The following is a 10,246-nucleotide window of genomic DNA, read 5'->3' as shown; positions in this document are numbered from 1 at the left end:
CAGAGATAAAAATTATAACTGCGCTGGTTATTGTATGCAAGATATTTAATGATATTGTTTTACATCAAAATCGCATCAGTTTATACAATAGATGTAAGCATTTGATAATAATATTTATATTTTGAACATATTGAAGTTGCACTTGGGCTGCAAGGTGGTCGAGTGGTTGGCATGCAGACCTCACACCTGAGTTCAATTCCAACAAATCCTGTTGTTTTTAGGTTTTTAAGGTCACTTAAAATTCCAAAATTTCCAAGTTCACTAGGTTTCTGTCTTGTTTTCAGTGAGCTAGTTGCAGTTGGGCTGAACGGTGATCGAGTGGTTGGCATGCAGACCTCACACCTGAGTTCAATTCCAACAAATCCTGTTGTTTTTAGGTTTTTAAGGTCACTTAAAATTCCCAAATTTCCAAGTTCACTGTAGTTTCTGTCTTGTTTTCAGTGAGCTAGTTGCAGTTGGGCTGCACGGCGTTCGAGTGGTTAGCATGCAGACCTCACAGCTAAGAGACCTGTGTTCAATTCCACCCTCGGCCATCTCTGTGTGGAGTTTGCATGTTTCCCACATTCCAAAAAACATGCTAGCTTAATTGGCGACTCCAAATTGTCCATAGGTATGAATGTGAGTGTGAATGGTTGTTTGTCTATATGTGCCCTGTGATTGGCTGGCGACCAGTCCAGGGTGTACCCCGCCTCTCGCCCGAAAACAGCTGGAATAGGCTCCAACACCTCCCACGACCCTCGTGAGGATAAATAGAAAATGAATGAATATCTTTTTCAGTTACACACAATAATAGCTTTCTAGATCTTCCAGAATCTGTACCTTTTTATTTATTTTTTTTAAAGCCCACATACTACCACTAAAACAAGACCACGGTGCTTGGTGATTACTGTCGCTTGAATAACATTTTAACATGCTGAATGATTCGATCTTCATCCTTAATGTTGTATTCGTGATAGTCGAACATTCATTACTTTTTAAAAAGTTTTTGGGAGCGTATAAGTTACCAGGCAACAACGTAACCCAAGGACCACCTGTACTTTTTTATGCTATGCTTCCCCCCCACATCGATTTGTTATTGTACTCAGTGTTTGAGATCATCAAACAAATTAGGATATGAGTCAATGACAAAGCTAATAACCGGTTGCGCCACTCTTAGCGGCAACAACTGCAATCAAATGTTTAAGATAACTTGCAGTGAGTCTTCTGTAATACTGTGGAGGAATTTAGGCCTACTCATCTTTGCAGAATTGTTGCAATTCAGCCACATTGGAGACTTTTCCAATGAGTTTTCCATCCTGGCAAATGACACATGGATCCACGTCCACTCGTGTAATAAGTCAAGAACTTGACTCTCTTCTCACAGACTGTTCAATTTCATAGGACTGTTGTTACACAAAACCTTCCATTTCATCCCTGAAGGAAGCAAGCTCCTTGCCGTTGCCGTTGTTTGAGTCCGGGTCTGCTTTGATTCCTTGCATATAGACCACGACCACTGGTCTGATAGTGACTGATCGGAGTCCAAAGTTCCAAAGCCTCACAGCCATTTTTCCTGAAGAGGCTGCAGAATTGGCGTAAGGCATCGCGTAAAAAGCAGTGCAAAACTGACTCCTATTTGTGATTTTGATTTCATATTTTACGTTTTAGCACAATAAAGGATTTTTTTTTTAAGTTAAGCGTCTACTTAGCATGATCTATTAAAAAAGTTAAACATTATAATGGGGGGGAGGGGGGGTATGTACCGGAAATGTGTTCAAATAAAGAAATATTGTATTCTGTTTTGACAGAATTATTTTTTATTAAAATACATCCATGAGCATATGACTGATGGCTTTTTGTGTTTTTTTTTTGTACAAATCATTTGAATGCATCATTTTGATCTGAAAAGTTATTATTGTCCTTGTTAGTTAAGTTAGTCCAATGAATATTGTCATTATTAATGGTCATCATGTCTTATCCAGGTTGGACGCTAGATGGCAGCACTCGGCTATTTAAAAGCCATCAAGTACAGCACTTTGATTGGCATCAGTTGACCTGGCAGACACTGTAGTAAACTCCAAGATGATTGGACCAAATAAGCAAACACAGCAATGACTAGAGAATGTATGATGCTGTAGCTCCATACTTTTTATTGACTGATTATTATAATTATGCACCTAATGGCTTTGACATCTCGCACCATCACTTAACTAGCGGTCAAAGCTAAACCAACACATATCGACTCACAATTCCCTCCTTTTATTTCACATTTTTGAAATGAAATAACATATTTGAGAGTTTTGGTCTCCGATATTATTAAATCATCCACTGCCACTGGAGTTACTGATGCTCTAAAGCAGGGGTTTCAAACTCAATTTACCTGGGGGCCACTGGAGCTAAGGTCTGGGCAAGGCTGGGCCGCATCAGGTTTTTCAAAAAAAAAAAAAAATTATTAAAAACAGAAAAATATACAAACTTTTTCAGTGCTTTGGTTCCGATTTTCTACAATAAAAGCTCTGATAAAACATTCCACTGTTCTCAAATATCTTAATTTTTATTTTTCTGCACAAAATAAGATGAAAAATAAATAAACAAATCAAAAATAAAGAAAATGAATCAGTAATAAATAAATAAATATAATAATAATAAAACGGCAAATAATAAAAACTTAAGAAACCACATATAGTTGGTGGGTAGACAAACTATTTTTTTCAGATTAAAATGAACAAAGCATTATTAGAGCCCTGTAGACATGACAAAACACGACTATAGTCACATTTATACTCTTTTTATTTACAACATATTGCGCAACTGCAAGGTCTTGAGACACATGCTAACTCGCAAACTAGAGAGCTAGCGACCTAAACGGTAGCCTTCGAGTTATTTCCTTTAAACTTAAATAGCCAAAAACTTACCACTTCCACACGGATAGGGAGGATAACTATTAACAGTTATTTAACCTTTTAACATGAACATTAATCAAACATAATAATTTTTTCTGGGTACATGATACCATACAGCATCCATATCAAACTTGCGCGGGGACGCACTAACATTAAACTTTCATATCAAGGCGGAGGCCTCAAACTAGTGTCCTGCGGGCCACATTTGGCCCACGGGCCGTGTGTTTGAGATCCCTGGTTTACATTCTGTACCACAGATGGCGGTAATGCACACATAAGCTGCTTGCCTTCAAGTTATTTCCTTTAAACTTAAATAGCCAAAAACTTACCACTTCCACATGGATAGGGAGGATAACTATTAACAGTTATTTAACCTTTAACATGAACATTAATCAAATGTAATAATTTTTTTCTGGGTACATGATACCATACAGCATCCATATCAAACTTGCATGGGCCGCACTAACATTAAACTTTCATATCAAGGCGGGGGCCTCAAAATAGTGTCCTGCAGGCCACATTTGGCCCGCGGGCCGTGTGTTTGAGACCCCTGGTTTAGATTCTGTTCCACAGATGGCGGTAATGCACATGTAAGCTGCTTGCCTTCAAGTTATTTCCTTTAAACTTAAATAGCCAAAAACTTACCACTTCCACACGGATAGGGAGGATAACTATTAACAGTTATTTAACCTTTAACATGAACATTAATCAAACGTAATAATTTTTTGTGGGTACATGATACCATACAGCATCCATATCAAACTTGCGCGGGCCGCACTAACATTAAACTTTCATATCAAGGCGGGGGCCTCAAACTAGTGTCCTGTGGGCCACATTTGGCCCACGGGCCGTGTGTTTGAGACCCCTGGTTTACATTCTGTACCACAGATGGCGGTAATGCACATGTAAGCTGCTTGCCTTCAAGTTATTTCCTTTAAACGTAAATAGCCAAAAGCTTACCACTTCCACACGGATAGGGAGGATAACTATTAACAGTTATTTAACCTTTAACATGAACATTAATCAAACGTAATAATTTTTTCTGGGTACATGATACCATACAGCATCCATATCAAACTTGCGCGGGCCGCACTAACATTAAACTTTCATATCAAAGCGGGGGCCTCAAACTGGTGTCTTGCGGGCCACATTTGGCCCACGGGCCGTGTGTTTGAGACCCCTGGTTTACATTCTGTACCACAGATGGCGGTAATGCACACGTAAGCTGCTTGCCTTCAAGTTATTTCCTTTAAACTTAAATAGCCAAAAACTTACCACTTCCACACGGATAGGGAGGATAACTATTAACAGTTATTTAACCTTTAACATGAACATTAATCAAACGTAATAATTTTTTCTGGGTACATGATACCATACAGCATCCATATCAAACTTGCGCGGGCTGCACTAACATTAAACTTTCGTATCAAGGCGGGGGCCTCAAAATAGTGTCCTGCAGGCCACATTTGGCCCGCGGGCCGTGTGTTTGAGACCCCTGGTTTAGATTCTGTTCCACAGATGGCGGTAATGCACATGTAAGCTGCTTGCCTTCAAGTTATTTCCTTTAAACTTAAATAGCCAAAAGCTTACCACTTCCACACGGATAGGGAGGATAACTATTAACAGTTATTTAACCTTTAACATGAACATTAATCAAACGTAATAATTTTTTCTGGGTACATGATACCATACAGCATCCATATCAAACTTGCGCGGGCCGCACTAACATTAAACTTTCATATCAAGGTGGGGGCCTCAAACTGGTGTCCTGCGGGCCACATTTGGCCCTGGTCTATACAGTACGTGTACCCTGCGTATTGCACAATGTCTGCTGGATGAGCTCCAGTTCACTTATAGGCTTAATGATGATAAGCAGTATAGAAAATATCTGGTTGGATGAATCTGCAGGTTCCAATTACCTTCTAAATATGGTGAAAATATGTTATTTTTATGTTTTTTTGAGCGTATTGAGTCTTGAAAAACTTGTCCCGCTGTCTAACCGTGGTGGAATAAGCACAAGGCCAAGAGAAATCTCAAACACAAGCTGGAAATTTCACTCAGAGCGTCGCCGAACTTCTTTTCTTGTTCAGTCAGAGAGCGGAGCCTGTAATTATTATCAAGGTGAGCACAGCAGGGATTCTTCACACTTTTTGTATTGAACCCTTGAAGGATGTTGACATCCTCGGCAGGCGCTGTGAGACCTCTTGGCCTTCGGAATTGGGCATGGAGCATTTAGCGTGGTTGCTATGGGACACAGAAATCACCATGGCAACTAGCCATGTTCTCAACTGGGGGGGGGGGGTGTAAATACACAACACCCACTCTTATTGCCCAATCACTTTTAATGCATATTCATAGTCACACACAACAGTCATCGGGGGGACATGTTTTATATCTTTCGTCACCCGGTTCTCCATCTATTCATGCTTCCTTCTCTGGGGCCTTGACTGAATAATCATGACTGTGAGGCCATTTTGAAGGATGCAGCCCCCGCCTGCTCTCAGCAAGATTGTAATGGGCTCATAAGCGCCGCTGATTGAATTGATTGCCACAGTAGGAGTCTGCCCGCGATGTACAATGGGGTGAAATATGGAGAACGTGGAACATTAATCAACTCACACCAACAGACTGAAGCTTGTCACTTTATTTCAGGTACAGTCCATAATGTACACACGGGGAAAGTCATGAGCAGTACTTCCAATGTTGTTTTATTCACACGTGTACAGGGTATAATGAACACATCAGCTCACGTTTAGTCTTTAGTACTCACCTTCATAGCTGTGGGATTTCTTTTATTTCAAATATATATATTTCATACCACTGTTGTTTGGTCTAGAGACAGTGCCACTGAAGAAAAGACAGGAAGCTGAACTGGAGGTAGCAAAGATGAGGATGCTGAGGTTCCCATTGGGAGTGACCAGGATGGATAGGATCAGGGATGAGTACATAAAAAGGGACATAAAAGGGACATGACATGTTTAGAGGCCTTGGAGATAAAGTCAGAGGAGAGATAGTGAATATATTGGTAGAAGGATGCTGCCTTTAGAGCTGCCAGGATGGATGGAGATAGATAGATAGATAGATAGATAGATAGATAGATAGATAGATAGATAGATAGATAGATAGATAGATAGATAGATAGATAGATAGATAGATAGATAGATAGATAGATAGATAGATAGATAGATAGATAGATAGATAGATAGATAGATAGATAGATAGATAGATAGATAGATAGATAGATAGATAGATAGATAGATGATAGATAGATAGATAGATAGATAGATAGATAGATAGATAGATAGATAGATAGATAGATAGATAGATAGATAGATAGATAGATAGATAGATAGATAGATAGATAGATAGATAGATAGATAGATAGATAGATAGATAGATAGATAGATAGATAGATAGATAGATAGATAGATAGATAGATAGATAGACAGAGAGAGAGAGATAGAGATAGAGAGAGGTAGATGGATAGATGGATAGATGGATAGAGGGAGAGAGGGAGAGAGAGAGAGAGAGAGAGAGTGAGAGAGAGAGAGAGAGAGAGAGAGAGAGAGAGCGAGAGAGAGAGAGATAGAGAGACAGACAGACAGACAGACAGACAGACAGACAGACAGATAGACAGATAGACAGATAGACAGATAGATAGATAGATAGATAGATAGATAGATAGATAGATAGATAGATAGATAGATAGATAGATAGATAGATAGATAGATAGATAGATAGATAGATAGATAGATAGATAGATAGATAGATAGATAGATAGATAGATAGATAGATAGATAGATAGATAGATAGATAGATAGATAGATAGATAGATAGATAGATAGATAGATAGATAGATAGACAGAGAGATAGAGAGATAGATAGATAGATAGATAGATAGAGAGAGAGAGAGAGAGAGAGAGAGAGAGCGAGAGAGAGAGAGAGATAGAGAGATAGAGAGATACAGAGAGAGATACAGAGATAGATAGATAGATAGATAGATAGATAGATAGATAGATAGATAGATAGATAGATAGATAGATAGATAGATAGATAGATAGATAGATAGATAGATAGATAGATAGATAGATAGATAGATAGATAGATAGATAGATAGATAGATAGATAGATAGATAGATAGATAGATAGATAGATAGATAGATAGATAGATAGATAGATAGATAGATAGATAGATAGATAGATAGATAGAGAGAGAGAGAGAGAGAGAGAGAGAGAGAGAGAGAGAGAGAGATAGATAGATAGATAGATAGATAGATAGAGAGAGAGAGAGAGAGAGAGAGAGAGAGAGAGAGAGAGGGTTCTATCGATTGATAGAAAAATTAAAAATTAAAAATTAAAAATTAAAAATTAAAAATTAAAAATTAAAAATTAAAAATTAAAAATTAAAAATTAAAAATTAAAAATTAAAAATTAAAAATTAAAAATTAAAAATTAAAAATTAAAAATTAAAAATTAAAAATTAAAAATTAAAAATTAAAAATAACATTAAACTATATTAGGAAAGCAGGAAGTGAACAAATGTAACAGTTACTGATTGCAAAAGTACCAGATGGAGGGGTAGGATTTAATAAGCTTTGCTTCTTCCTACTCCTTTTGGACATGTGGAACTGTGAACTGATTATGTGATGCATTCAATTGTAATCTGATGCATGTTCAAATGAAATACAACCATTACCATGAAGCGTAGTTAGGAAGGATGTACGTATGAGGCCCAGTGAGGTAGACTGTGACTTGTTGTCAAGATGCAAAGGTACAACAACAAAATCACTAGTCTTCCACAATGTGTCACACTTCATCACAGATTTTAGCACCAACCATCGCCAGGTACACATTTATCATATAACAAATATAATATAAAGCATAGAAAGTGTAGAATCATCAACAGCATCATGCTTGCACATTACACTCCACTCATGAATTATTGAGATATAAAAACAAGAGAAAGACACACACCTGTGTTTGCACCAAGCATCAAGGTGAGATGATATCTAACCTGCTGAGAAACAAAGCAATTTTGTTCAATTCATTCAGGAGCTTCACAGCCGCTAACAAAACCCCAATTCTTACCTCAGAGCAGATGCAAATCCTACAAGATGAGCTACAGCGTGGCGACAAGTACCGTATGTACACACGGCACCGCACACAGTTGTGTGGCGGAGCGTCTCTTTTAATAACAGAACACTAAAACACACAAGTTTAATCTTCCGGTATTGGTATCTAAAGGTCGAGCAATAAAGCTGGATCTCCGCAGGATAAGGAAGATAAAGGAGAGGGAGGGAAGGAATGAAGGGACCGTAAGGTGTTGAAAGGCGGGGATAAAAGGACATACATGAGAAGAGAAAGTAAAGGACAGGAAGGATGAAAGGGAGTAAAAGCATAAGTGAAGGGAAAACATAAAAAAAATAAATATAAAGTAAACTAGAAGGTGCAAAAAATGATTGCGATTTAACTGTTTTCATGTTGTTATTTTGAGTCGAGACAACCGACGGCAACGATCTGGCGGTTCAGGCTGTGCTGCGAATGTCAAATATCCTGGAAATGAAATGGTAATGGCTTTTTATAAACAAACTCGGCTACTTCCTATTTCCTGTTAATAATCCAAGCATCTGACCTCGCAGTTGGTATTCATTCATTCATTCATTTTCTACCGCTTTTCCTCAAAAGGGTGCTGGAGCCTATCCCAGCTGTCTTCGGGCGAGAGGCGGGGTACACCCTGGACTGGTCGCCAGCCAATCACAGGGCACATATAGACAAACAACCATTCACACTCACATTCATCGCTTTTTATTCTATACTTTAATAGCAGAAAAATGCACCACAATATTAGCCCATATTGCACTGCTACGTCATTATTTTTGATTTATTTTTAGTTTTATTTTTTAATTTTATTTGGGCAAATATATGAAACATTACAGTGCATTTCTTACATCAATTAAAATATAACTTTCCATTATTTACATTTGTATTGTATGCTGAAGCAAAAGCTTATAAATGCCTACCCCTTTTTTGCATAGTCTTGTTTTCCCCTGTTATTATTATCATTGTAATATTATTATTGTTATTATCATTATTGTTATAATTTTTTAGCATTATTACTATTATTATTATTATGACCATTGTTATAATCATCATTAATATTACCATTTTCATCATTAAAGTTGTAACAATTTTTGGATTTTTTTTTTATTATTTAATTTTACAGACGGTGATTGAGTGGTTAGCGCGCAGACCTCACAGCTAGGAGACCAGGGTTCAATTCCACCCTCGGCCATCTCTGTGTGGAGCTGCATGTTCTCCCCCGTGCATGCGTGGGTTTTCTCCGGGTACTCCGGTTTCCTCCCACATTCCAAAAACATGCTAGGTTAATTGGCGACTCCAAATTGTCCATAGGTATGAATGTGAGTGTGAATGGTTGTTTGTCTATATGTGCCCTGTGATTGGCTGGCCACCAGTCCAGGGTGTATTCCAGCTCTCGCCCGAAGACAGCTGGGATAGGCTCCAGCAACCCCCGCGACCCTCGTGAGGAAAAGCGGTAGAAAATGAATGAATGAATGTTATAATCTTTGGCATTATTACCATTATTATTATTATCACCATTATTACAATCATCATTAATATTACCATTTTCATCATTATAGTTGTAACAATTTTTTTTATTATTATTATTTAATTTTACAGACTTCATTGCTTCTTATTTATTTCTATGAAATGAACTAGAACGTTAGGGTATCTTTGAAACATGACGACATCATATGAATTGTTTTCAATTGAGTTACTACGTTTGCGTTCTCGGTCTTCACCAGGTACTCCGCTTTCCTCCCACATTAATTGGCGACTCTTTAAATTGTCCATATTTATGAATGTGAGTATGACCTACGACCCCAGTGAGGATAAGCAGCAGAGATAATGTGTTGAGAAATGTGCTCCCATTTTGTTATATTTTGTTGTTATGTTTGTAATTATTATACCCCGGAAATAATTGTTTAACATTGTCAATAGCCACATTTACATGAGGAGTTTTTCTCTTTCCGAAAGCAATGGTATACATGGAAATCCAATCGTGTGTCTATTCAACCAGAATAGTCAACGGGGCATGCGCAGTAAAACGTAAACACCAACATCACGTGACACCGACTTCCTCGAGTTTTTCTTTCACTTGTTGGAATAACTCCGTATTGACAGTTTTTCCTTCGTCCGGTCTTGAAATTTAATTTGAATCAAAAACAAACTTTCCACAACAGTTGTTGTTAATGTAATCTCATTGTTAATGTCATGTTTTGTACAGGCACTTTTCAGGGCAGACTTGAGTTTGTACCAGGCGACTTGCAGGGCAACTAAGGGGTCCT

At 37.9% G+C, this 10,246-nt stretch overlaps 1 long non-coding RNA gene across 1 annotated transcript; it reads right to left on the bottom strand.

The window, feature by feature from the left end:
* Positions 1-4,805: 4,805 nt before the first annotated feature.
* On the bottom strand, positions 4,806-9,947 carry LOC144901682 (uncharacterized). Its single transcript, XR_013629737.1, has 3 exons — positions 8,512-9,947; positions 7,854-8,476; positions 4,806-5,774 (listed from the first exon to the last, which is right to left on the bottom strand). It is a non-coding gene; the product is annotated as an uncharacterized LOC144901682 (long non-coding RNA).
* Positions 9,948-10,246: the final 299 nt, after the last annotated feature.

The sequence above is a fragment of the Doryrhamphus excisus genome, linkage group LG1 (assembly GCF_037039965.1).
Source record: "Doryrhamphus excisus strain RoL-2023G ecotype Guam linkage group LG1, RoL_Dexc_Guam_v1.1, whole genome shotgun sequence".
Classification (NCBI taxonomy): Eukaryota; Metazoa; Chordata; class Actinopteri; order Syngnathiformes; family Syngnathidae; genus Doryrhamphus; species Doryrhamphus excisus.
The sequence above is the reverse complement of the archived record's forward strand: the minus strand, read 5'-3'. Positions and strand labels throughout refer to the sequence as shown.